The sequence below is a fragment of the Hypanus sabinus genome, chromosome 21, assembly GCF_030144855.1.
Source record: "Hypanus sabinus isolate sHypSab1 chromosome 21, sHypSab1.hap1, whole genome shotgun sequence".
Lineage (NCBI taxonomy): Eukaryota > Metazoa > Chordata > Chondrichthyes > Myliobatiformes > Dasyatidae > Hypanus > Hypanus sabinus.
In genome coordinates, this window is record NC_082726.1 from 63,784,167 (window position 1) to 63,810,047 (window position 25,881).

Sequence of the window (25,881 nt, forward strand, 5' to 3'; positions counted from 1 at the left end):
CTAGTATTTTGTGTGATAGATTGTTGTCACTTTTGTTTGCTTCTATATTCCAGGTAGAATAGCTTAACTTGCAATGTGTCTTCTTTCATTAATCCACAGAAACATGAGCATGAAGACCCAGGCTGACATTTCAGTGCTGGACTGACAAAGTGTTGCACTCCCTGAGGCAGCTTGCATTCTTCGAAGGGTTTAGAAGATCCCAACACTATTGCAAAGAATAACACGGGATTCATCCTCTGTTTCCTGACTGATATAATCTCTCAATTACTAAACCGGGTCTATTTGCTTCGTAACAAGTTGCTCTTTGTGGTAGCATCTGTGTGCAATTTAGTGGCCCTATTCTATACATTACAGAAGTGATTATGGTTTAAGCATGCTTGGATAGTTGGACAATGCCTTGGAGCATAGAGTTGGGGAAATGCTTTAGACGTGTGAGCCTGAATTACTTCCTTTATATATACTCATATATACTCCAACATAGATTACTTTCTGTTGAATCTTTATGTATAAGGTGTATCCCTGCAGTGCACCAAGTTCCTGGGAGTTCACATCATAAATGATCTTACCTGGTCCCTTCACATCACCTCCTTGAACAAGAAGGCATGGTACAGCCTCCACTTCCTAAGGAGATAGAGGCAAGTGAGGCTCTAACCACCTACCCCCATCTTAACTGCATTTTACAGGAGCACAATTGGGAGCGTCCTGACAAGTTGCATCTCTATCTGGTATGGGAGCAGTCAAGCTTTGGATCAAAAGTCCCTACAAAGGACTGTGAAAGAGGCTGAGAGGGTCATAGGGGTCTCCCCACCATCTGTCAGGGACAGTTGTCAGGAGTGCAGCGTACGCAGAGCTGTTAGTATTATGAAGGATCCCACCCACCCATCCAGCATCCTCTTTGACCAGGCAGGAGACTCTGATGCCTAAAAACAAGAACAGTCAAGATGGGAAACAGTTTCTTCACACCCTGCCACATTGCATTCAAAGTGTCACTGGTTAATCTATTCTGTATCTTACAATATTTAATTTATGCACTTTAGACTGTTTCTTTATGTGTAATCCATCTGGAGGCTTCATCCTTACTTTCATAAGTTGTTATTGTATACTACAGTGCTTTACACCCTGGTTTGGAGAAACGTCTGGTTTGATGGTATACAGGTATATAGTTAGATGACAAGAAACTTGATCTGACTGTGTTCTCCCAGGCATGATATAACCAAGTGTGTGAAATATATATATGTTCCTGTAACCCTCTCACCAGGGCTCATATACAGATTTGGATCGTTAGCCATCTCTGCTAACACCCACGCAACTCAGCGGTGAGGAGGCCACCTTTCATGAGCGATGTACGTCCAGGGTTGGTATGATTTGGGGTTCAACCAAACAGGAACTTTGTGGTGTTCCAATTAAAGGAACTTCAGTTTAGGGGAATGCTGTGTAAATACTGCCCATACATAGTTATTGACAGCCCAGAAATGACAGATCGTACACCAGCATAAAATTATAAAGAAAGTATATTTACCAAATTATCAACTTTGACAAGCAGTTACTGAAAAAGAAAAAAGAATTTAAAAAAGCATTACGGTTAAACGAGTCCAGCGTACACACAACATTGGAACTAGTACTGGAGTAGTCAGGGGTGTATCTCATTACTCACGCCCTGGACCCACGGCTTGTGTGAGAGCAACCACCAGATTCCGAAGTTTCCTTGAAGACCACCTGGAATGAACTGGCTCTCTCAGGAGTATTGGTGCTTCCTCCTTGGAGCCATTCATCTGCACAAAGCGCTCCTTGCAACCAGGACTCTCCTTCCAACAGCACTCTGTGGCATCTTCCCTTGTCCCCCGCTCTGCAGCTCCCGTCAAAAGATCCCAAACCAGACTACTGTCCTTCAGAAAATTCTTCCCCCACAGCTTTCTAGAACCTTCTCTCCCACCCCACAATCCTGATTGGCTGACTGAACATTCTTAAGTTGGACTACATGCCTCCTTATCTTAGCCAAAGCCAAAACACACTTACCAGCATGGCACACTGCTTTTGCAGAAAACTGCTAATATAAACCGCCTCTCAGCATAGCAGTAGAAATCTTAACCAGGGTGTTACACATCTAATGCCATTACATTATTGCTTTTTTTTGAAATACTTTTGGTATTATTGATGTTAGATGCTTGTCTTAGAGCTGACTACTACCGGGAAAACAAGAAAATACATGCTAAAACAAATCCGTTCCCATTCCAACATGCCAGTCCCTGTCCTCATCTATGGTCACAATGAGGCCACTCTCAGGTTGGAGTAGCAACACCTCATTCTCTGTCCAGGTAGCCTCCAACCTCCATCGTCAAGGATCTCCACCATCCAGGAGATGCTCTCCTCCTGCTGCTGCCATCAAGAAAGAGGTTACAGGAGCCTCAGGTCCCACATCACCAGGTTCAGGAAGTTAGTTCCCATCAACCATCAAGCTCTTGAACCAGAGGGGATAACTTCACACACCCACACCCCATGGACTCACTTTCAAGGGCAAGGACTCTGCTACTCAAGTTCCCAATATTTATTACTTATCTATAACAAATACTTATTACTTTATAATAACAAATTAATATTATTTTGTTTTTGTTTTACACTTGCACAGTTTGTTGTCTTTTGCAGATACGTTGTTGGTACGTCTTGGTTATATACAGTTTTTTATTGATTCTATTGTGTTTCTTTGTATCTACTGTGAATGCCCACAAGAAAATGAATCTCAGGGTTGTATATGGTGACATATATGTAATTTGATAATAAATTTATTTGAAGTATGATGGCATGATATTCAGTTTCTTAAACCTCTGGTAATTTATCCTCTTTCCCTTTCTCTCTTTTTTCATTCCTCATTCTGCCTCCACTTATAGCCCTTCATTTCTCCTCAGCTGCCCCTCACCTTCTGCTGGTGCCTCTCCTCGTTCCATTCCTCCCATGGCTCTCTCTCCTCTCCTATCAGATTCCTCCTCCTTTCACCCTTCACATTTTCTACCTATCCCATTCCAGCTTCTCACTTCTTCCTCACCTAGTCCCTGCCAGCTCTTTCCCCTCCCCTCACATTTTTATGATGGCTTTGTCCCCTTCCTTCCCAGACCTGATTATGGTCTCGGCCTGAAACATCAACTATTAATTCCTCTCCATAGATGCTGCCTGACCTGCTGAGTTTCTCCAGTGTTTTGAGTGTTATAAACCCAAATATTAAACGTGGATATAGGGGAAGTTATGTATTTGGCTTTGTGGCTCAACAGACTGTTTAAGCAATCTTTAAAGAATGGGTTCCCAACCTGGGGTCCACAGACCCCTTGGTTAATGGTTGGGGTCTATGACATAAAAAAGGTTGGGAACTCCTGCTTTAAGTCAATGCCATCAGCAGTATGGAGGTCCCCCAGGGCTCAAGGTGAAGGTGCAAAATGATAGCTTGACCTGGTCACAAGGCTATTTGTTGTAACAGAGTGCTCATTGGTATTAGCGTTGGAATTGTTGACTGGATCCAGTTTGAAAGAAGTTGGGATCTGTGCAGGGCTTTGTTATTCTATCCTGTAATCAGGAAAACAACTGTGAATGGTGCATGAAGATGTCAAAGGTAAGAATTTTACACAAAGAGTGGTGGGTGCGTGGAACACACTGCCAGAGTGCTGAGAGAGACGGATATATTTGGGTAATTTAAGAGACTCTTAGATAGGTACATGGATGAAATTAAAATGGAGGACTATAGGAGAAGAAAGGGTTAGATTGATATTGGAGTAAGTTATAAGGTTGACACAACATTTTGGGCTGAAGAGCATTATGTTAACACATGGACACCACCTCACTAGTTTTATATTTCTTATAGTAACTTTTTAAGTATTCCACTGTACTGCCTCAAAACAACAAAGTTCATAACATATGTCAGTAATAATAAAACTGATTCTTATACTGAAATGACAAAAGTTTGGAAAAGAGTGGACTGTGTTGGAGGGGAATTGAGCTGTTGGTGGGTTGAGCAGTAAGGTAGTGTGATCTCTCAAGTTGAATGTGATGTTCTCCCAAGGGGTTAACCCCTTAATGGAGAACTCCTGTGCATGACATTGTTTAACATGGGGAGGCTGATGCATGGGCTGCCACCAGATGGTCCTGGACAGTTCGGGGCCACTGAGTGTATTGCAATGCATTGGTACAATGAAAATACTGCTCAGTAGACTGAAGATCAGTGCACCATGCAAATAGAACGTGAGGAGAGATACTTCAAATGTAAGTTAGGAATTGTCTGACCTTTGAACTATATCAAGGACAATCTTTGAAGCTTGTCCTGTTTAAAAATATAACCAGAAACAGTTATATTCCTGTTCCAGCATATTGGTCCATTTCCTTTCCTTGTGCCAAGATGAGGCTATCCTCTGGATGGAGGAGCAACACCTCACATTCCTTTTGGGTAGCCTCTAACCTGATGGCATGAATATCGATTTCCCCTTCTGGCTTAAAAAATGCCCCCACCCCTCTTCCTCACTTCCCTGCTCTGAGCTTTTACCTTTTCTCACCTGTTTGTCACTTCACCCTGGGTCGCCTCCTCTCTCCCTTTCTCCTATGGTCCACTCTCCTCTCCTATCAGATTCTTTCTTCTCCAGCTCTTGATCTTTCCACCCACCTGGCTTCACCTACCACCTTCCAACTAGCCTTATTCGTTCTCCCCGCCCCCATCCTTTTATTCTGGCATCTTTCCCCCTTCCTTCTCAATCCTGAAGATGGGTCTCGTCCTGAATCGTCAACTGTTTATTCATTGTGGTAGATACTGCCTGACCTGCTGAGTTCCTCCAGCATTTTGTGTGTGATATTTTATGTTGAGTCTTTTTACTACCTGGAGAAACTTGTTCTGGTCTTGTTACTCTATAATAGATTAAGAATTCCTGTAGGGGGCATTTTCTGAAGATGTAGCCAGGGTGGGAGAAGTTTAGTTCTGAGGAGACGCTGGCTAGACGGAGTTGTTTTCTTTGGAACACAAAACAGAAGGGAGGTTTGCAGTGAGGTGTATAAAGCTGAGATACAGGGCGAACAGGAGAGATCTATCACATAGAGGCATCTTTCTCACAGAACTGTTAGGTGAGCAAGAGTCATTTAGCCTTGGAGTAATGGGGGTGTGGAGCTCACTGCCTGGGAGTGTCATGAGGTTGCAACCCATCAATATACTGAGAAAATTCCTGAATAAATTGTGTGGCAAACCTGAGGGGCCATGAAATAAGCCGTTGGATGAACCTGGGAACCAACTGTGTTTCAGCACAGCTGATTTTCTCATTCTGAATGTTTTTTTGTATTTACCTTTCTTTACTGGCCACCTTATTACCCCCTCTCTTGTACCTAATAAAGTGGTCTTCTGCTGCTGCAGCCCATTCACTTCAAGGCTCGATGTGTTGTGCACTCAGCGATACTCTTTTGCACACCACTGTTGTAATGTGTGGTTATTGTCTCCTTCTTGTCAGCTTGAATCAATCTGCCCCTTCTGCTCTGACCTCTCCCAGTAACAGGGTGTTTTCACCCTCAGAACTGCTGCTCACTGGATGTTTTTGTTATTTACATAATTCTCTGTAAACTCTATTGTTTGTTGTGCGTGAAAATCCCAGGATATCATCCTCAAACCACCCCATCTGGCACCAACAATCATTCCACAGTCAAAGTCACTTAGATCACATTTCTTTATCATTTTGGTGTTTGGTCTGGAGAACAACTCTTGACCATGTCTGCATGCTTTTATGCACTGAGTTGCTGCCGCATGATTGGTTTATTAGATGTTTGCATTTTCAAGCAGGTGTCCCCAGTAAAGTGGTCAATAAGTGTACGTTCCAGTGTCAATCCAGGTTGGTTTGGTTCTAGAATGACTTTCAGAGCTCCTTCCTAACCAATCATTGGATGCTCAGATGTTCATATTGGAGGTGCAACGCTTAAACTGGATCCTTTACCTCCACGTTCCTGTGCGTTCTCACTCGCACTTTAAGTTGGGAATCATGGACAAGACTTCAAACATAGGAACCAAGACCAAGACACTTCCTTGGCGACACAGTGTTGCAGCAGGGAGAGGAGTTACTTCAGTGCCAGACATGTGGGTTGAGCCTGGTGCTATCTATGGAGGTTGCAAGTTCTCCCTGTGGCAATCTGGATTTCCCTCAGGATCTTCAGTTTCCTTCCCCATCCCAAAGTTCACTTATTGGTTGGTTAACTGCATTGTAGAATCTGGGGAGAGTTGACAAAAATGTAGGGAGGAGAGAAAATAAGATTGATGTCGGATTGTGATTGAGGTTCTTGATGGTTAGTTCGGCCCATTAGATCATGAAGACCATTTCTGTCTGTATGTCTCTGTGACTACTCTCTCACAATGTGGTACCATGGGTTACTGGAGCTTCCTTCTCAGCTGGTAACCCACCCAGCATATGGACCTTTTCTAAACAGAGTGGTACTGAGGAACATTTCGGATAAGAGACATACAGTATAAGCAGTCCAGAAGCAGGGATGGTATTATTAAAATTTGGTGATGTAAATCAAGCATTATCAAGGTCCAAGTTGAGTTTATTGTCATGCACACAAGTATGTGCACAGGTGTAGTAGAAACTTATTTCCAGCAGAATAACAGGGACATTACTTCACATAAGCAGCATTCACAAGAAAAACAGATTATACGAGAAAGAACACAGTTAGAGCAAAAAGGGCAGTGTGTTAGCGTAGCAATTAGCACATCGCATTACAGCACTAGTGATTACCAATCATGGTTCAATTCCCGCTGCATTCTCAAAGGGTTTTGTATGTTCTCCAAAAGACCATGTGGGTTTCCTCTCACATTCCTAAGGTGTACAGTGAGGTTTAGTAAGTTGCCTTTTGAGCAGTGCTGCCCAACAACCTTTAAATCTAACCCTAGCCTAATCACAGGACAATGTACATTGACCAGTCAACCTACTAATTGGTAGATCTTTGGAGTGTGCAAGGAAACTGGAGGATCCGGAGGAAACTCACGAGGAGAGTGTACAAAGTTCTTGCAGATAGTGCTGGAATTGAACTTTGAACTCCGGAACGCTGCAAGGTGTACTATAATTGCACTAACTGCTACACTACCATGGTGTTCCAACTGTCTGGTAACAATCCCAATCTTTGGGATATTTTCGGTTTTACAAGCATTATGTAAATGAAAGTTATTGTTGGCCAGGACATTAGGAAAAGCATGTTAAGGAATCCATTCCCTCTGCACACAAGGACCCTTGGGCCCCATTTAAACACTCATTCACATGTCAGCATTTTTTTTTACAGTGTAGCATACTTCCAGTGAAGTTTGTGTGGAACAGTCTTTGGAGCAGGAACTCTACCAGAAACCACTGACACAGAAGCAGACGCTACACCTGATCCAAACCAGATACTGGATAGTCTGTTGGTATAATGAAAAGTAAAAAAGGTGTCAGGGATTAAGGATTAGCTCCTTTTGAGATGAGTGGAAGGTGAAACACACTTCTTAGATTGAAGCATCTTGCTATGCTGTGACAGATCTCTGCCAGATAAGGTGTCCATGTCTGACTACCTATCTCCTCGCTATTCAGCCTCTGCTTTCAAATGGTCCCCCCTCTCCCCCCAAGCCACCGGACAGTGTACCAAAGTTCTGCAATTTATAGACCTTTTTTTGTTTTTTTTTTGTCTGTGTTTTCACCTGTTCTTTCTTGGTACCGTCTGAATGATTTAATTTTGCGGATGGAGTAGCTGGGGTTTGATGTTTTCGCAGTTTGCCCAATTTGAGGTGGGGTTGGGGGGTTTCTAAGTTTTTTAATGTGGGGGAGGAGTTTGAATGACTTCCATGGTTTTCTTTGTTTTGTGGCTATCTGGAGAAGTTGAATCTCAGAGTTGTATAGAGCATGCATACTCTGATAATAAATGAACCTTTGAATAGTAGAGATGTCACCAAGAGAAACCTGGATCAGAATCCGAATCGGGTTTAATATCACTGGCAAATGTTTATGAAATTTGTTGTTTTGCTGCAGCCATACGGTGCAATACGTAATAATTTAAAAACTATACAATAAGAAAATACAGTATATATTTAAAAATAAGTATGTGGTGCAAAAGGAGAGCAAGAAAGAGGATCATGTACATGGGTTCATTGTCCATTCAGGAATCTGATAACTGCAAGCATGCTTTTCTGGGAGATTGGGTGGGGCTACAACTGGAGGTCGGGTTAAGAGTGAAAGATGAAACATTTAAGGGGAGCATGAGGGAAGCTTCTTCACTCAGAAGATCGTGAAGCGTGTAGAACGAACTACCAGCAATGGTGGTGCGTGGAAACAAGATTTTGACATTTAAGCGAAGTTTGAATATGTAAGTGGATGGTAGGGGTATGGCGGGCTATGGTCCTGGTGTAAGTTGATGGAAGTAGGCAGTTAAAATGCTTTGGCATGCACTGTGGGCCAAAGAGTCTATTCCTATGCTGTACTTTTCTATGATGGGAGAGGGCAATAAGCTGTTCCTGAAACATTGAGTCTGCACCTCTTCCCTGGTAATAGCTATGAGAAGAGGGTATGTCCTGGGTGATGGGGGTCCTTAGTGATGGACACTGCCTTTTGGAAGGGGGAGAGGACAGAAGAATGTACTGATAGACTAAAATGAAGGAGATTTATGGTGCTTTATTTCAGATTCAGCATGAACCAAAGAATACAGTGAAGTGCACCGTTTGTGTTACAGGCAACACTGTGGGCAACCTGCAAGTGTTGCCACATATTCCACAAATAGGGCAACACGGTAACACTGCGGTTAGCGTTATTACAGTGCCAGCGACCCAGGTTCAATCCATGCCTTAGCCTGTAAGGACCTTGTAGTTCTCCCTGTGAACGCGTGGGCTTCCTCTCGATTCCCACATTCCAAAGAAGCACAAGTTAGTAGGTCAGTTGGTCACATGGGTGTAATTGGGTCGTGCAGGCTCATTGGGCTGGAAGGGATCTGTTACTGTGCTGGATCTCTAAATAAAAAAAAAGATTCTGACACCAACGACAACAGCAAGTAAATTAGATATTTTGGTGCCTTAGGTTGTGGAAAAACTTCCACCCAACCAAAGTGTGCAATCTCACATGAGCAGACGCACTTGTTCTTGTGTCAGCCACTCCCCAGCATTGAGGACATCCTCAAAAGGCGATGCCTCAAAAAGGCGGCATCCATCATGAAGGACCCCCATCACCTGGGACCTTCTCATTGCCACCATCAGGAGCCTGAAGGCTCACACTCAATGTCTTACGAAAAGTTTATTTCATGATTCAAGTTGTTTAATGCTTTTTCCAGTACACACCTATGGAGAAGAATGAAATGATTGTTATTCCAGATCCAATGCAGCACAAAAATACACACAATTAGATAAAGAACACAATAAATATAAATAAATAAGATAGCCCGTATACATAGACTGATTATCTCTCCATGAACTGACACTAAGTACAGCAGAGTCTGTACATGAGGTGACTCTGATGGAGGTGGTTTGGGGTGTGGAGGGGTGGGTTTGTGGGTGGAGGTGCCGATCAGATTGACAGCTTGGGAAAGTAACTGTAGCAATGAGGTTGCTACACTGCCTCATCCTTGATGGGAGTGGGGCAAACAGTCCATGAGCAGGGTGGGTGGGATTCTTCATGATATTACTGACCTCTTTCTGGCACCTTTCTATATGTATGTCCTTGATGGTGTGTACGCTGGACAGTTTTGACTACCTGTTGTCGAGCCTTCCTGTTCACTGCAGTGCAGTTTCTGTATCAAGCAGTGATCCTCTCTACTGCACATCTGTTAGTAGATTTCATTCACCGAATGTCTGGAAGGATCACAGGGGTCTCCCTGCCCTCCACTGGGGACATTTATGCAGGACCCTTTGTGTTATTAAGAATCCCACCCATCCATCCAGCTTCCTCGTTGACTTTCTACCATCAGGCAGGAGACTCCGATGCATAAAAACAAGAACGGTCAGGAAGGGAAAGAAGTTTCTTCCCCGAGGCCATTAAGCTTCTGAAATCTCTGCCACATTGCATTCAAAGTGTCCCAGGTTAATCCATTCTGCATCTTACAATATTTAATTTATACACTTTATTTATGCAGAATGCATCTGTAGGTTTCATCCTTACTTTCATGAGTTATTGTATGTTATATGTGTGTTATGTGTACTACACTGCTTTAAGTACTTGTTCAGAGAAACATTGTCTTGTGTATTGGCATATGAGTATAGTTCAATGACAGTAGACTTGATGGATCTCTGAACAGATAATGAACCACTGACTCTGATTTTTTTTTGTTTTCATCTGCACTCCTAATTTAATTTCACTTTTATTTATACACACACACACACATTTTTATATTTTTAAATTTATATATATATATAAACTTATTGTAATTTATAGACTTTTTATGTATTGCTTTGTACTGGTGCTGCAAAACTACAAATTTCACGACAGATGTTGGTGATAGTAAACCTGATTCTGACTCTGACTTCGAATTGGCCGGGCCTTTTGTCGTCAGCCACACAAAAGAGGCTCACTTCCCAAGCAAACCTGTTGCTCAGCAACCAGAGCAATGAGGTCATCCAGTCAGTCTGAAGCTAAAAGCAGAACGGGCAGATGAGCTGGAGGAGGAACGTGGCAAGCTTATGGCATCTTTCGAAAGGAAAGATGTACATTCCTGTGGTGGAGTTTATCTTCCCAATCTTAACTGATGAGGTCCATAGTTCTGCTTGTAAAGCTTCTGAATTGTGTGGAGACTGCAGGCTGAATCCCCAAGTCGTGCGTTGTGGACGCTGTAGTTGATTTCATTCTTTTGGCTGTCATAGACCACTACAGAAAGAGGACCTGTTGCCCAACTAGTTCATGCTGGACTGTTATACTGACTAGTCGCATCCACTGCACCTGGACAATAGTCCACTGTACCCCTCCCATCAATGTTCCATCCAAGTTGCTCTAAAACTCAAATCCATCATTTGCCTCTGGAGGCTTGTTCTGCACTCACACTGCCCTCTGAATGAAAAAGCTCCCCTTCAGGTTCCTCTTAAATATTTCACCTTTCAATTTTAACCTATGGATCTTCAGTTCTAGTCTCCCCATACCTGTCCTCCTTTGCTCACCATTCTTTTCATTAGTAAATTATGTCCCTGGAACAGACTATAAGACATGGGAGCAGAATTAGGCAATTCAACCCATTGTGTCTGCTCTGCCATTCCATCATGGCTGATCCTCTCAACCCAGTTCTCCTGCCTTCTCCCTGACTAGCCAAGAACCTACTAACCACTGCTTTAAATATACTCAATGACTTGGCACCTGCAGCCTTCTGTGCCAATGAATTCCATAGATTCACCACCCTCTGGCTAAATAGATTCCTCCTCATCTCTGTTTTAAATGGATGTCCCTCTGTTCTGAGCCTGTGCCCTCTGGTCCTAGGCTTGCACTTTATAATGATCATCCTCTCCACATCCGCTGTATCTAGGCCTTTCAATATTCAATAGGTTTCAATGAGATCCCCTCTCCACTAAATTCCAGTGAGTACAGATCCAGAGCTATCAAGCATTCCTCATACATTAACCCTTTCACTCTTGGAATCATTCTTGTGAACTTTCTTTGGGCCCTCTCCAATGGTAGCACATTTCTTTTCTAAGACAAAGGCCACAAAACTGTTCAAAGTACTCCAAGTGCAGCCTGACCGATGCCTTATAAAGCCTCAACATTACATCCTTGCTCTTATGTTCTACTCCTCCCAAAATGAATGCTAACATTGATTTTCCTTCCTTACCTCTAACTCAACCTGCAAGTTAACCTTTAGGGAATCCTGCACATGGATTCCCAAGTCTCTTTGCACCTCTGATTTTTGAATTTTTTCCCCCATTTAGAACATAGTCTCCATCTTTATTTCTTCTACCATACACTTCCTGACACTATATTCCATCTGCCATTTCTTTGCCTGTTCTAATCTAAGTCCTTCTGCAAACTCTTTGCTTCAAAACTACCTTCTCCTTCTTCTATCTCCTGCCAGTCAGCCAATCTTCTGTCCGTGCTAGTGCCTTCCATGTAATACCATGAATTCTTACCTTGTTAAGCAGCCTCATGTGCTGTACTTTGTCAAAGGCCTTCTGAAAATCCAAGTAAATAACATCCACTGACTCTGCTTTCTCTATCCTGCCTGTCATTTCCTTAAAGAATTCCAACAGATTTGTCAGACAAGATTTCCCCTTAAGGAAACTATTTTGACTTTGGCATATTTTACCATGCGCCTCCAAATACCCTGAAACCTCATTCTTAATAATGGGGTCCCACATCTTGCCAACTACTGAAGTAAGGCTAACTGGCTTATGATTTCCAGTCATCTGCCTACCTCCCTTCTTAAAGGATCTAGTAACTTATGCAATCTTCAAATCCTCCAGAACCATTCCAATATCTAGTAATTCTTCAAAGGTCATTACTAACGCCTCCACAATCTCTTCAGCTACCTCTTTCAGAACCTCAGAGTGAAGTCCATGTAACCTGTGGCTGGAGTCACTTCGAAAGGTGCTGTCTGTTTTGTTTTTCCTTTTTTGATCTGCGAAGCAACACATTAATTTTACTTTTTCACATTGTACAGACAAATTCCAGACATTATTGCTGAGGAAGTTGTGATTAGGGGTGAGTCTTTTGATCTGCATTCTTTTATTCAGGAGTGAATTCTCACTAACATGCTCAGAATACTGTTACACGATTATGTTTCTAGCTGTTGGTTTCATTCCCATTGTTCAGTTCTTAAAAATATTGTCTTATTTTAGTTTTCGCACAGAAGTTAACTTCAGCTGCATTGATTGAGTTTCATAATAGTAACTAGAATGTTTTGACGCTATCCATTAAAGGCTTATTACACCCCTGGAATTAAAGGCAGCATATACCTCTCGCGAAATAATGTTGCAGCTCCATAAAACTTGGTCTATTGTGTTCACATCTGGTCATCTCATTATTGGAAGGATGTGGAAGCTTTAGAGATGATGCAGAGGAGATTTGACAGGATATTGTTTGGACTGGAGGGCACGTCCTATGAGTATAGGCTGATATTGGACTTTTTGGTGCAAAGGAGGATGGGAGGAGAAATGATAGAGGTCTATAAGGTGATCAGAGACATAGATAGAGTGGACACCCAGATGCTCTTCTCCAGTGCAGAAATGACTAACATGAGGGGGTATTTTTTTAAGGTGATGGGGGAAACTATAGAGGTGGCGATATCAAAGGTAGATTTTTTAGAGAGTGGTGCCAGGGTTTGCTGGCAGAGGCAGATACGTTCAGGATATTTACTACTGGACTCACTTTCAAGGACTTTTTATCTCAGGTTCTCAGTATATATTGCTGATTTATTTTTAATTACTATTTCTTTTTGCATTTGACAGTTTGTTGTCTTTTGCACAATGATTGAGTGCCCACGTTGGGCAGTCTTTCATTGATTATGTAATGGGTATTATTCCATAGATTTATTGAGTATGCCCACAAGAAAATGTATCTCAGGATTGAAATATGGTGACATATATGTACTTTGATAATAAATTTACTATAAACTTTTCTGGCCTTATCTGTCTACTGGCATTTCTTTCTGGGGAAGATTTTGTTACATTTGCTTTGAAGCAACTGTGCAAAAGGGACTCAATAGACAATAGGTGCAGGAGTAGGCCATTTGGCCCTTCGAGCCAGCTTCGTCATTCACTGTGATCATGGCTGATCATCCACAATCAGTACCCCATTCCTGCCTTCAACCCCTGTCCCTTGACTCCACTATCTTTAAGAGCTCTATCTAACTCTTTCTTGAAAGCATCCAGAGTATTGGCCTCCACTGCCTTCTGAGGCAGAGCATTCCATAGATCCACAACTCTCTGGGTGAAAAAGCTTTTCTTGAACTCCGTTCTGAATGGCCTACCTCTTATTCTTAAACTGTGGCCTCTGGTTCTGGACTCCCCCAACATTGGGAACATTTCCTGCCTCCAGCGTGTCCAATCCCTTAATAATCTTATATGTTTCAATCAGATCCACTCTCATCCTTCTAAATTCCAGTGTATACAAGCCCAGTCCCTCCAATCTTTCAACATATGACAGTCCCACCATCCCAGGAATTAACCTCGTGAACCTACGCTGTACTCCCTCAATAGCAAGAATGTCCTGCCTCAAATTTGGAGACCAAAACTGCACACAATACTCCAGGTGTGGTCTCACCAGGGCCCTGTACAACTGCAGAAGGACCTCTTTGCTCCTGTACTCAACTCCCCTTGTTATGAAGGCCAACATGCCATTAGCTTTCTTCAAGGTGCTCTTCCCATGAGGTTCTCATACTGCCAATGAAGTATTTCATTTCTTTACTTGCTTTGCAGCCATCACAGTTTGGAATAACAATTATTTTGTTCTCCTTTACACATGTACTGGAAATGACATTGAACAATCTTGAATCTTGAGCCATGGGATATGACAGTGGGTGATGGAGTATTCATTTGTAGAAATATTGAGTCAAGTTTAAAAGAAGGATGTAGAGTTAGAGATGGAAATCCAATTTTTAGGGGCTTGGGAACTTGGGAGTTCAAGGAGCAACTTGCTGGAGATAGTTGACAGGTCAAGCAGCATCTGTGGGTAGGAAATTGTCCTGTTGCCCTATTGTCCTGTTTGTTATTTATTGTAATGCCTGCACTGTTTTGTGCATTTTATGCAGTTCTGGGTAGGTCTGTAGTCTAGTGTAGTTGTTTTTTTTTACGTAGTTCAGTCTAGTTTTTGTACTGTGTCGTGTAACACCATGGTCCTGAAAAACGTCTCATTTTTACTATGCACTGTACCAGCAGTTATGGTCGAAATGAAAATAAAAGTGACTTGACTCGAAAGTGAGGAATTGTCAATGTATCAAGTAACCACCCTGCATCAGGATGTCAAAGTGTCTCCAATGACTCTGTTGATGCTGGCAGAGCAACCAAGTTCAGGGTTAGAGTAACACTTTACTGCACCAGCGACCAGGGTTCAATTCCTGCACTGCCTGTAAGGAGTTTGTATGTTCTCCCTGTGACTGCATGTGTTTGCTCTGGCTGCTCTGCTTTCCTCCCACATTTCAAGACATACAGAGTTATTTGGTTAATTGGTCACATGGGTGTAATGGGGCAGCACAGACTCGTTGGGCTGGAAGGGCCTGATACCATGCTGTACCTCTAAGTCATTTTTTAAAAATTACCTTTGATCAAGCAGAGTAAAGAATGCAATCCCTTTTCTATGTGTCCAGCCCTTGATGTAATATACCTAACACAAAGGATTGAGAGTCCCGGGCAGAGGCTCCAGTGTCCCTTTAAACGTTTTGCAGCAGAATGTTCAGAAGGTAGTGACTATGGTACCTAGTAAAGCAGAAGCAATAAAAATATCAGAATCAGAGTAAGATTTAACATCACTGACATCAAATTTGTTGTTTTGTGGCAGCCGTAGAGTGTAGTAGATAAAGTATACTATGGACACTACTGGTCACCAGGGCAGTTTGCCATGGACAATCAACTTGCATGACTTTGGGATGTGTGGGGGAATGAGAGCACGGTGGGGGGAGTCCATGAGATCACGGAGAGAGTGTGCAAGTTCCACACATTACAGATGTCAGAATTGAACCTGGGTTGCTGGAACTGTAAGGCAGAAGACTGACAAATTGTGACATCCATACAGATTTTTGTGAGTTTTCTTGTCGGTGGCAGATTGCCTCAATAACAATGACCTCTGCGCCAATTGCATTTTTCTCTATCGTTTGCAACCTGCAGATGTAAACATTGGTCAAGGACTTGAACCCATTGAACTTCAGCACTGAGCCCGCAGCAGCTAGGAGGAACGCACATTAGATATTAACCTAGTTTAACGTGTCACGGGCAGTGTACTACATCGAGGACCAACCATGACAAGCCAATGGAGTCTGAGATCAGTGAGCATTGCCTCATAAACCTCCAAATGGCGTTTATTTTAGGACAAAGCATAAATTAACGATGTCACCCTTCATCAAAGTGAAAAAGCATGTTTATTGTCAGATAAACAAGTATGTGTGTGCATAGATACAATGAAAATCTTTCTAACATCACAGGCTCATTGCATCAGAGAAACAGCATTCACTAGACAAACAAAGTAAACATGTCCAATTTTTACAAGAAAGTCAATTTTTCTGCCAAGTGATCAAAGTGGTTAGAGTGATAGTTTGAGTCTAGAGCACTACAGCAAACAAACAGGCCTTCAGTCCTGCTGAAGGGTTTCAGCCTGAAATGTCAGCTGTGCTTTTTTCCATAGATGCTGTTTGGCCTGCTGAGTTCCTCCAGCATTTTGTGTGTGTTGCTCAGATTTCCAATATCTGCAGATTTTCTCTTGTCCATACTGAGCTGATATTCTACCTAGTCCTATTGACTGGCACATGGACTATAGTGCTCTCTACCCCAGTTATGCCAGTTGGTTTAAGAGCTGCCTGGTTGAAGGGAAGGAGCTGTTCTTGAACGTGGTGATGTGGGACTTCAGACTTCTGTACCTCCTGCCTGCTGCGAGACAATGGTGTGGCTCAGATGGTGGAGAACTTTGATAGATGTTGCCACTTTCAGGCTGCACCTCCTGTAGATACTGGGGAAGGATGTGCCTGTGATGTAGTTTCACAATTTGGCATCTTGTTTTTGGGTTTGTCTGCTGCTGCTCCCAGCATGCCCTTCTGCGTTATTCTTTGAAGCAGGGCTGATTCCCTACTGTGATTCTAATGGCCGAATCAGCAACATGGCGCTATGAGGTTACGTGTTGTTGTGATGCGCATTTCAGCTTCTGGTCTGGTGGTTTAACCCCGGTAGTTAGAGATCGACTCAGGAAGCCATGTCCTTCGGGACTTGGTCAGGTCAGTTGTTGGAGGCTCCACCAAACCAGTTCAGCTGATGCACGTCGAAGTCTCCACCCGGAGTTCCTTTTTTGCCCCTGTTGTTTTCAATGCCTCTTTGGGGTACAGCTCACCTTGGAGAGGCACCGATACCTCAGATGAACGTGGATGGTCAACTGGAGATTTCCTTATAGGTGTTTTGATCTGTTTACATGAAACTAAATAGAGTTCAATTTGAGGACTACCAAGCCCACCTCCATTATCTCTTGTCATGGGTTGGTAGTATGGCTGGGATGTACCTGGGATGTCTGGTAGACTTTTCTGCTATAGAGGTACACAGCACAGAAAGAGGCCCTTCAGCCCAATTAGACCATGCTGACCAAACATCCCATCTGAGGTCTATTCAAGCATCTTGTAACTGTTGAACAGCTCCGTAGGACTCTTTAACTCTTTGGACTGTGGGAGGAAACCGGTGAACCTGGAGGAAACCCACGCGTTCACAGAGAGTATGTACAGAATCCGTAGAGATGGTGCGGAATTGATCTCCAAGCATCACACTAACCACGCTGAGATCGGCTGGCGGCACAATGACATCAGCGCTGGACTCTGCAACGAAGGTTCCCGTGTTCGAATCTAGTCTGGCTGTTACCGAGTACGCTTTCCATCAGTGCCGGGTTGAGTATTGAGCACGCAACTCGACCTCGTAAAATAAAGAAAAATACTGCGAAATGTTTGTAAGGCATGAAAATGTCTGACGCTGGCCTCTCAGGCCTGGGTTGACGTCATCATCATCAACCACTCTTAAAACAGCAACAATAGCATTACTTACGGGGAGAAGGCTGAAGACTGGGACTGAGAGGGAAAATGGATCCACCATGATGAAATGGTGAATCAGAATCAATGGGCTAAATGGCCTAATTTTGCTCCTATATCTTATGGTCTGTAACAGGAGAAGCTGCTTTGAGGCTGGTGGTGTGTGTTTCAACCTTTTGTTTCTCCTGCCTGATGGAATGGGTGTAGGAATTGGCTTATCATTGTCATGTGGACTGAGGTACTGTGAAAAGCTACCGATCAATTCATTGCATTCTAGTAATGGAAGCGAGCCAATGTAAGAATGCAGAATAAAGTGTCACAGCTACAGAGGGAGTGCAGAGCAGGTAAGCAATAAGGTGGAAGATCATAATGAGATAGATTGTGAGTCCACAAGTACATTTTACCATACCTTCGATAGTCTGATAACAGTGGGGTTGATGCTGTCCTTGATCCTGGTGGTATTTGCTTTCAGGCTTTTGTATCTTGCGTCTGAGGGGAAAGAGAAGATAAAATGTTCAGAATGGGAGGGTCTTTGATTATGTTGGCTGCTTTCTCAAGGCAGTGGGAAGTGTGGAGAGAATTCACGGAGGGGAGGCTGGTTTCCGTGATGTGCTGAACTGTGTGTCCACAACGCAACAGCTTCTTGCAGTCTTGGCCAGAGCAGTTTTCATACCGAGCCACGGTTCAGAGGATTTATCTAGGCTGCATTGGATGCTATGCAGGATAGATAGTAGAAAGTTTCCTCAATTCACTGCCTTTTGTGGGAGAGTATGGAACAAAAGTTTCAGCATTAACATTAAAGCCAGGGAGTTCAACGAATTCAGGCTTGAGAAAGGAATTCAACACAAAGTTCAAAGTGCGTTTATTATCGAAGTATGTGTACATGAAACAACCCTGATGTTCACCTCCTAACAGCTAGCCGCAAAACGAAACAAAACTGGAAAAAAAAACGTTAAAAAAGAGACCATCAAACACCCAGAGAAAAGAATACAAAACATGCAAACAAGAAATGCAAGCAAATAGCGTTCTGAACTGAAATCCACAGAGAGTCATCGGCACAAGGGTGGTGGAATGATTGCCAGAGATAATCTGAGGGGTGCCAATCGCAGAGTGGGAAGAAGATGCTAAGCTGTTATGATCTGTTTGAGTGTTCTAGTCCTGCTCCTGTGTTAGGCAACCTTCACCCTTACACCAATCAAAGCTGTAGCCTTCAAATTATTTACCACTCTTGTCCATATCTTGTAGTTTTATCTTCACTGCACAGTACGATTAGGTTTTCTTTTGCAATTGGCAATCAATTAAAAATATATTTGCATGCACCCTGGTTTTGCAGAATGCTGCACATTGAGCGAGAGTTAGCAGTGGCAAATTGTTCTCTTTATGCAGTGCCAACCATGCATATGGTGCTCACTGTGTGAGTCTGACCGGAACTGCCTTTTGCTGCCTCTCCAGAGTCGCACATTATTGGAGAGGGTGGTTGATGCACTGTTTCACCAGTGAGGTGGACATCTGAGGCACTGGTTATCTTGTCCTGATTTCTGTCTGTGCTTCCTGTAATTTTAAGTTTAAGATTTGCTTATTCCTAAACTGCATGTCTTTGTAATGTAGAAGGAGAGTGGAACACCCAGAGGAAACCCACATAGTGACAGGGAGAGTGTACAGACTCCTTAGAGGCAGTGGGAGGAATTGAACCCCAGTCTTACAGCCGGTGCTGGAAAGCACTGCAGGGTTTCCACCCAGACCATCAGCAATTTCTTTCCTTCCACTGATGCTGTTTGACCCTCTGAGTTCCTCCAGCAGATTATGTGTTGCTTCTATTTCTGTTGATAGTTTGGTTAATTAGTAACAGCATTCAAACAGAATGAGAAATACTTTCTAGGCCACGCTCTCTTCTCGCTGCTGTCGTCAGGAAGGTGGTACAGGAGCCTCAGGACCAACACCAGCAGGTTCAGGCACAGTTATTACTCCTGAACCAGTGGGGATAACTTCACTTGCCCTGTCACTGAACTGTTCCCACAACCAATGGACTCACTTTCAAGGACTCCTTATCTCATTTTCTCTATTTATTGCTTATTTGTTTATGTATTTTTTTCTCTTTTGTACTTGCAGTTTGTTGTCTTTTGCACAATGCTTGTCCTGTTGAGTGAGGTCTTTCGTTGATTCTATTATGTTTCTTGCATTTCCTGTATATGTCTGCAAGAAAATGAATCTCAAGGTTGTACATGGTGACCTTTATCTACTATGATAATAAATTTTGTTTGAACTTTTGAATTTTAGTTTTCACTCTTCAGACTAAGAAGTTTGGATAGGTATATGGATGGTAGGGGTATGGAGGGCTATGGTCCTGTGGCAGATTGATGGAAGTAAGCAGTTTAAATTGTTTGGCATGGACTAGATAGCCAGAAGGGCCTGTTTCAGTGCTGTACTGAACTTCTCTATGACTGTGATTCTAAGAAAGGCTACATCTGGTGCCAGTGTGTCAAGCCAGATTGAAGTTGATTTAGTTACTCGTATTGGAGAGCAATCACTCTTAATGAGTTACTCCTTTAATGGAGAATACCTGTGTGTGACTTGGTTTAACATGGGGAGGCTGATACATGAGCAGCCACCACACGATCAGGGTCAGGGTCCAGTGGCATGGGGTGCAGGACGACTGGGGACCGTTCGTTGCAACAGCCTTCCTCCACCTTCACTGCCATTGTGATGTGTCATCATCTTCTGCCAGCTCCACTGTTGAGGTCTTTGTTGGATGGCTCTTTGTCTGGAACCTCTCCCTTGACCTCACTGCCATGAAGACCCAACTGGGAGTGAAGCTCCAGACGGCATCACTCTCAGGAACCCACAGGTCTCTCCACCAAGGCAAGGTGACAATCCTCAGAGAAGACTCAGGCTGTAAGTAACTGTGGCCATACAATCCATGTGCAATTATCTGCCATTCACTGGATTTCCAGGAGAAATGACCCTGTTTTATTGCAAGCAGTTGCTGTAGTTTGTTTCCTCTGCTCTTTAAATAGCTCTTTTTTTCAGTTGAATCATTCTGTTTGCTTGAATAATTGGCTGTTTCCTGTGAATGCTGTCCTACCACTAACTCCCTGACTGTTAATAGACTCAGGTTAAATGAAGCTTGCAGATAATGAGCTCAGAAAATCTTTATTGCTGGTCCTTAATTCCTGCTGAAACAGTGTTGAGCTCCTCCATAGTTTGTATGAGGGCCTCTGTTGGTCAAAGTTGACCACGGATGTTATGTCCTAGCTGTCCAGATACAAAAGCCTGGATAGTATGGTATGGAGAACAAGCTTCCCTCTGATCTCCTTCCTGGCACTTATCCTTGTAAGCGGAACAAGTGCTAAACCTGCCCTTACACTTCCTCCCTCACCACCGTTCAAGGCCCCAGACAGTCCTTCCAGCTGAGGCGACACTTCACCTATGAGTCGGCTGGTGTGGTATACTGCATCCAGTGCTCCCGGTGTGGCCTTTTATATATTGGTGAGACCCAACGCAGACTGGGAGACCGTTTCGCTGAACACCTACGCTTGGTCCGCCAGAAAAAGCAGAATCTCCCAGTGGTCACACATTTTAATTACACGTCCCACTCCAATTCTGATATGTCTATCCATGGCCTCCTCTACTGTCAAGATGAAGCCACACTCAGGTTGGAGGAACAACTCCTTATATTCCATCTGGGTAGCCTCCAACCTGATGGCATGAACATTGATTTCTCTAACTTCCATTAATGCCCCTCCTCCCCTTCTTACCCTATCCCTGATATATTTATTTATTCCCCCATCCTTGTTTTCTCTGTCTGCCCCTCTCACAATCACTCTTTACCTGTTCTCCATCTCCCTCTGGTGCTCCCCTCCCCCTTTCTTTCTCCCCAGGCCTCCTGTCCCATGATCCTCTCCCTTCTCCAGCTCTGTATTCCTTTCGCCAATCACCTTTCCAGCTCTTAGCTTCACCCCTCCCCCTCCGGTCTTCTATTATTTTGGATTTCTCCCATCCCCTCCTACTTTCAAATCTTTTACTATCTTTTCTTTCAGTTAGCCCTGACGAAGGGTCTCGGCCCAAAACGGAAACGTGCTTCTTCCTATAGTTGCTGCCTGGCCTGCTGCGTTCCACCAGCATTTTGTGTGTGTAGCTTGGAGAAAAAGCTGTTGCCCACATAGTAAGCTCCCCCTCCACACATCTGATGAACTCAAAGAAATGACTGAGACTGATACAGTTTGGTACCAGCAGCGTCATTGAACTCAATGTAGGATTGCTTCAGGGACTCCAGCTCCAGATTTTTCCCTCGGTTTTCTCCCAAAGCCTTCCCCATGAGTAGATGTAGCTGCAAAGCAGCAGAGGTTTGAGATCAGAATTTTCCTTCTCCTCCTCCAACATGGCTGACAAGCCCCATCTGCCCAAAGCGACAGGTTTTAAGGCATCTGTAAACTGCCTTTGCCCTTTCTCCTGTCGGTAGAAATGGTTTTGCCGGGCTTAGTAGCTAAGCCACACGTGAAGGCCAGGAGCTGGACTTGGCTGTCAGAGGCTATCTGAAGCACATGCCATTGGGAGCATTTAATAGGTAGTGTGAGTTTGTCCCCATTAGAACTCCGGACTATCCTAAGGAAATTATATAGTTTGCTTCATGGTGAGTTAACCATGTGGAGCCCCACACGTTGATGTCACTGCCAAGAAAGCTCGCCAATGCCTCTACTTCAGGAGGGCCGAAGAAATTCGGCATGGCCCCCTCAACTCTTCACAGTTTTTATCGATGCATCATAGAAAGCATTCTGTCTGGATGCATAACAGCTGATGTAGCCACTGCTCTGCACATGACTGCAAGAAACGGCAGAGTTGTGGACACAGCACTGAACATCGCAAGAACCAACCTCCTCTCTACAGCATCTATCTGTACTTCTGGCTGCCTTAGTAAAGCAGCCAGCCTAATCAAAGACCTCACCTACCCTGGTCATTCTCTCTTCCCCCCTCTCCTGTCAGGCAGAAGATGCAAAAGCCCAAAAGCACATACCTCCAGCTTTAAGGACAGCTTCTATCCCACTGTTACAAGACATTTGAACAGATTTCTTGTAGGATAACATGGACTCTTGGCCTCAAATTCAACTACGTTATGATCTTGCACTTTAATGTTTACCTGCAGTGCAGCTTTTCAGCAACTTTTACACTTTTCTCTGTTATTGTTTACACTGTTCCACCTCAGTGTACTGTGCAATGATCTGATCTGTATGAAGAGTATGGACAAGCTTTTCACCATATCTTGTAAAATATCAAAATCTCACAAAATAACAGATTCCGTAATGTTTGTCAGTGATAGTAAACCTGATTCTGATTCATTAGAGCTCAAAGATTGGAGAGGGGGCTCTAACCAAAATATCACTGGGGATATCCCAACTGAACACGGGCAATGAATCTCCTGGATGGGGCATCAGTAACAGTCTCAAGATAAAGGCAAGAGGATTAGGATGGCGATGAGGAGACATTCCTTCACCTCGAGTATGTAGAACCTGTGGAATTCTCCACCAGGTTATCAAAATATTTTTAAAGAGATAGTGCCCATGGTAGTGTAGTGGTATCACGATGCTATTACAGCTCTGGGCATTGAAGAGTTCTGAGTTCAATTCCAGTGATCTGTAAGAAACCTCTGAACACAATGCCATATTAAATGAAATTCCCTCTGCCTGTGTATCATCCAAATCCCACCATTCCATCCATATTCATGTGTCTGTTTAACAGCCTCTTAAATGCTTTCCACACTACCCCTGACAGCCCATTCCAGGCACCCACTGCTCATAGTGTGAGGAAAAAAATTTGCCCCACACATCTCACTTAAGCTTTCTCCCTCTCCCACTCCCCCCCCCCCAATATTTGTCATTTCTAATAAAGGGAAAAATAACTTTGACTGCCTCTCAGATCTACATCTCATTTTTTTTAACTAACTTGAAGGTATTTATGGATTGGTGTGTCTGATTGTTGAAGAAAATATTAAAGCGAGATCAGCTTTCTTTGCTGCACGTACATCGACACATACAGTGAAATGTGTCATTTGCGTCACCGGGGAGGTTTGAGACCAGGAGTGACCCAAGCAAGACCTCAATAGACAGTAGGTGCAGAAGTAGGCCATTCGACCCTTCTAGCCAGGACCGCCATTCACTGTGATCATGGCTGATCATACACAATCAGTACCCCGTTCCTGCCCTCTCCCCACATCCCTTGACCCCACTATCTGTAAGAGCTCTATCTAACTCTCTCTTGAATGCATCCAGAGACTTGGCCTCCACTGCCTTCTGGGGCAGAGCATTCCACAGATCCATCACTCTCTGGGTGAAAAAGTTTTTCCGCAACTCTGTTCTAAATGGCCTACCCCTTATTCTTAAACTGTGGCCTCTAGTTCTGGACTCAGTGGTGGAGCTGGTGGGAGATGGCAACACATCACATTGGCAGTGAAGGTGAACAAAGGTCATGGGCGTGAAGTGCCCCCAGTCATCGTGCACTCCATGCCACTGGACCCTGACACCGATCTGTCAATGACTGCGTGATGGCTGCCTGTGCATCAGCCTCCCCATGTTAAGCAAAGTCATGCGCAGGCGTTCTGCAGTAAGGGAATAACTCCGGGTGAGAACATCGTTCTTGACCCAAGTGGTCGCACTGGTATTGCACCACAGTGTGAGAACAGGCCCTTCTGCCCATCCCATCCATGTGATCCCCAACAAATTGAAAGTACTCCAAATTCAGTGAGCAAGGATGCGTATCTGGTGTCTGAGCATCTGAGATGGTCTTATTACATACTGCTTAGAATTAAAATGTGTTGAAGCATTAATAAATCTTCTTGAGAAGACATGACAGTACACACTGTCCTAAACTCCTAACCAGCGAGACCTGTGCTTGTGCCAAATCAACTGAGGTTGTGCACAGAGATGTTGTTATTACAGGAGACCAGTGGAGGAAAATCTGATCTTCCCAGTAGGTTTCTGTTTTCAAATAACCGCTTAGCATTTAAGAGCTATAAATATCCTGTCAAACTCTTTCATAGTCTTAAAGACCTCTATCATGTTGCCTGCCTCCAGAAACTAGGAATGAAATATTGCTTTGAACTGAGAGACCACGACAAACGTTTAATCCCATAAATTTTAAAAGTTCAAAGAGAATTTATTATCAAAGTCACCTTATACTGCTCTGAGATTCATTTTCTTGCAGACATTCACAGTAGAAAAAGAAATACAATAGAATCAATGAAAAACTACACACAAAGCCTGACAAGCTGATGTGCAAAAGAAAATAAACTGCAAATACGAAAGAACAATAAATAGAAAAATAGATAAAGATAATTAGATCAACAGACAGATAAATACATGAATAAATAGATAAATCACCAGATGAATAAATAGATGGATAAATAAACAAACTGTCAAATAAACAGATAAATGAATAGATGGGTAATGCTGAGAAGATGAGTTGTAGAGTCCTTTAAAATGAGTCCAGAGATTGTGGAATCATTTCAGTGTAGAGGTGAGTGAAGTTATCCATGCTGGTTCAAGAGGCTGATGGTTGAACTGTTCCTGAACCTGGTGGTGTGGGATTTGAGGTTCCTGTACCTCCTTCCTGATGGTAGCAGTGAGAAGAGAGAATGGCCTGGATGGTGGGGGTCCTTGATGATGGATGCTGCTTTCTTGTGGCAGCACTCCGTGTAGATGTGCACATGGATCCTTCTGGTGGCCTTCAGCTGGTCGGGATTGACGATGGATGTTGTGTCTTAGTTCTTCACGTTGTTAGTGCAGAGCTGTCTGTGGCAAGCCAGTACATGTCCAGGGCAGTTCAATATGGAAAGCAAGCTGTTACCCATATAGCAATAATAATAAATACATCATAAATATCGAGAGCATGAGATGAAGAGTCTTTGAAGTTGAGTCTAAAGGTTGAGGGAACAATCAGTAATGGGGTGAGTGAGGTTATCCCTTCTGGTTCAGGATCCTGATGGTTGAGGGGTAATAACTGTTCTTGGAAACAATACACACAAAGTGCTGGAGGAACTCAGCAGGCCAGACACCATCTGTGGAAGGAAGTACAGCCGACGTTTCGGGCTGGTTTTCTTCAGCAAGACTGGAGAAAAAAGGATGAGTAGATTTAAAAGGTGGAAGGAGGGGAGAGAGAAACACAAGATAATAGGTGAAACCGGTTTACATTAACAACTTGCACACCCCAGGAGGTGCTGGGGGCAGCCCACAAGTGTCACCACACTTCCAGCAT

General features: G+C 43.5%; 1 protein-coding gene and 1 long non-coding RNA gene across 2 annotated transcripts in view; one reads left to right on the forward strand and one right to left on the reverse strand.

Moving 5' to 3' along the window:
- The window catches only part of zcchc24 (zinc finger, CCHC domain containing 24), a 216,318-nt gene that overhangs the window by 83,533 nt on the left and 106,904 nt on the right, over nt 1-25,881 (forward strand). The window lies entirely within an intron of this gene.
- LOC132379270 (uncharacterized) lies at nt 8,556-19,495 on the reverse strand. The gene is made up of 3 exons (XR_009507347.1): nt 18,047-19,495; nt 15,184-15,340; nt 8,556-9,295 (listed from the first exon to the last, which is right to left on the reverse strand). It is a non-coding gene; the product is annotated as an uncharacterized LOC132379270 (long non-coding RNA).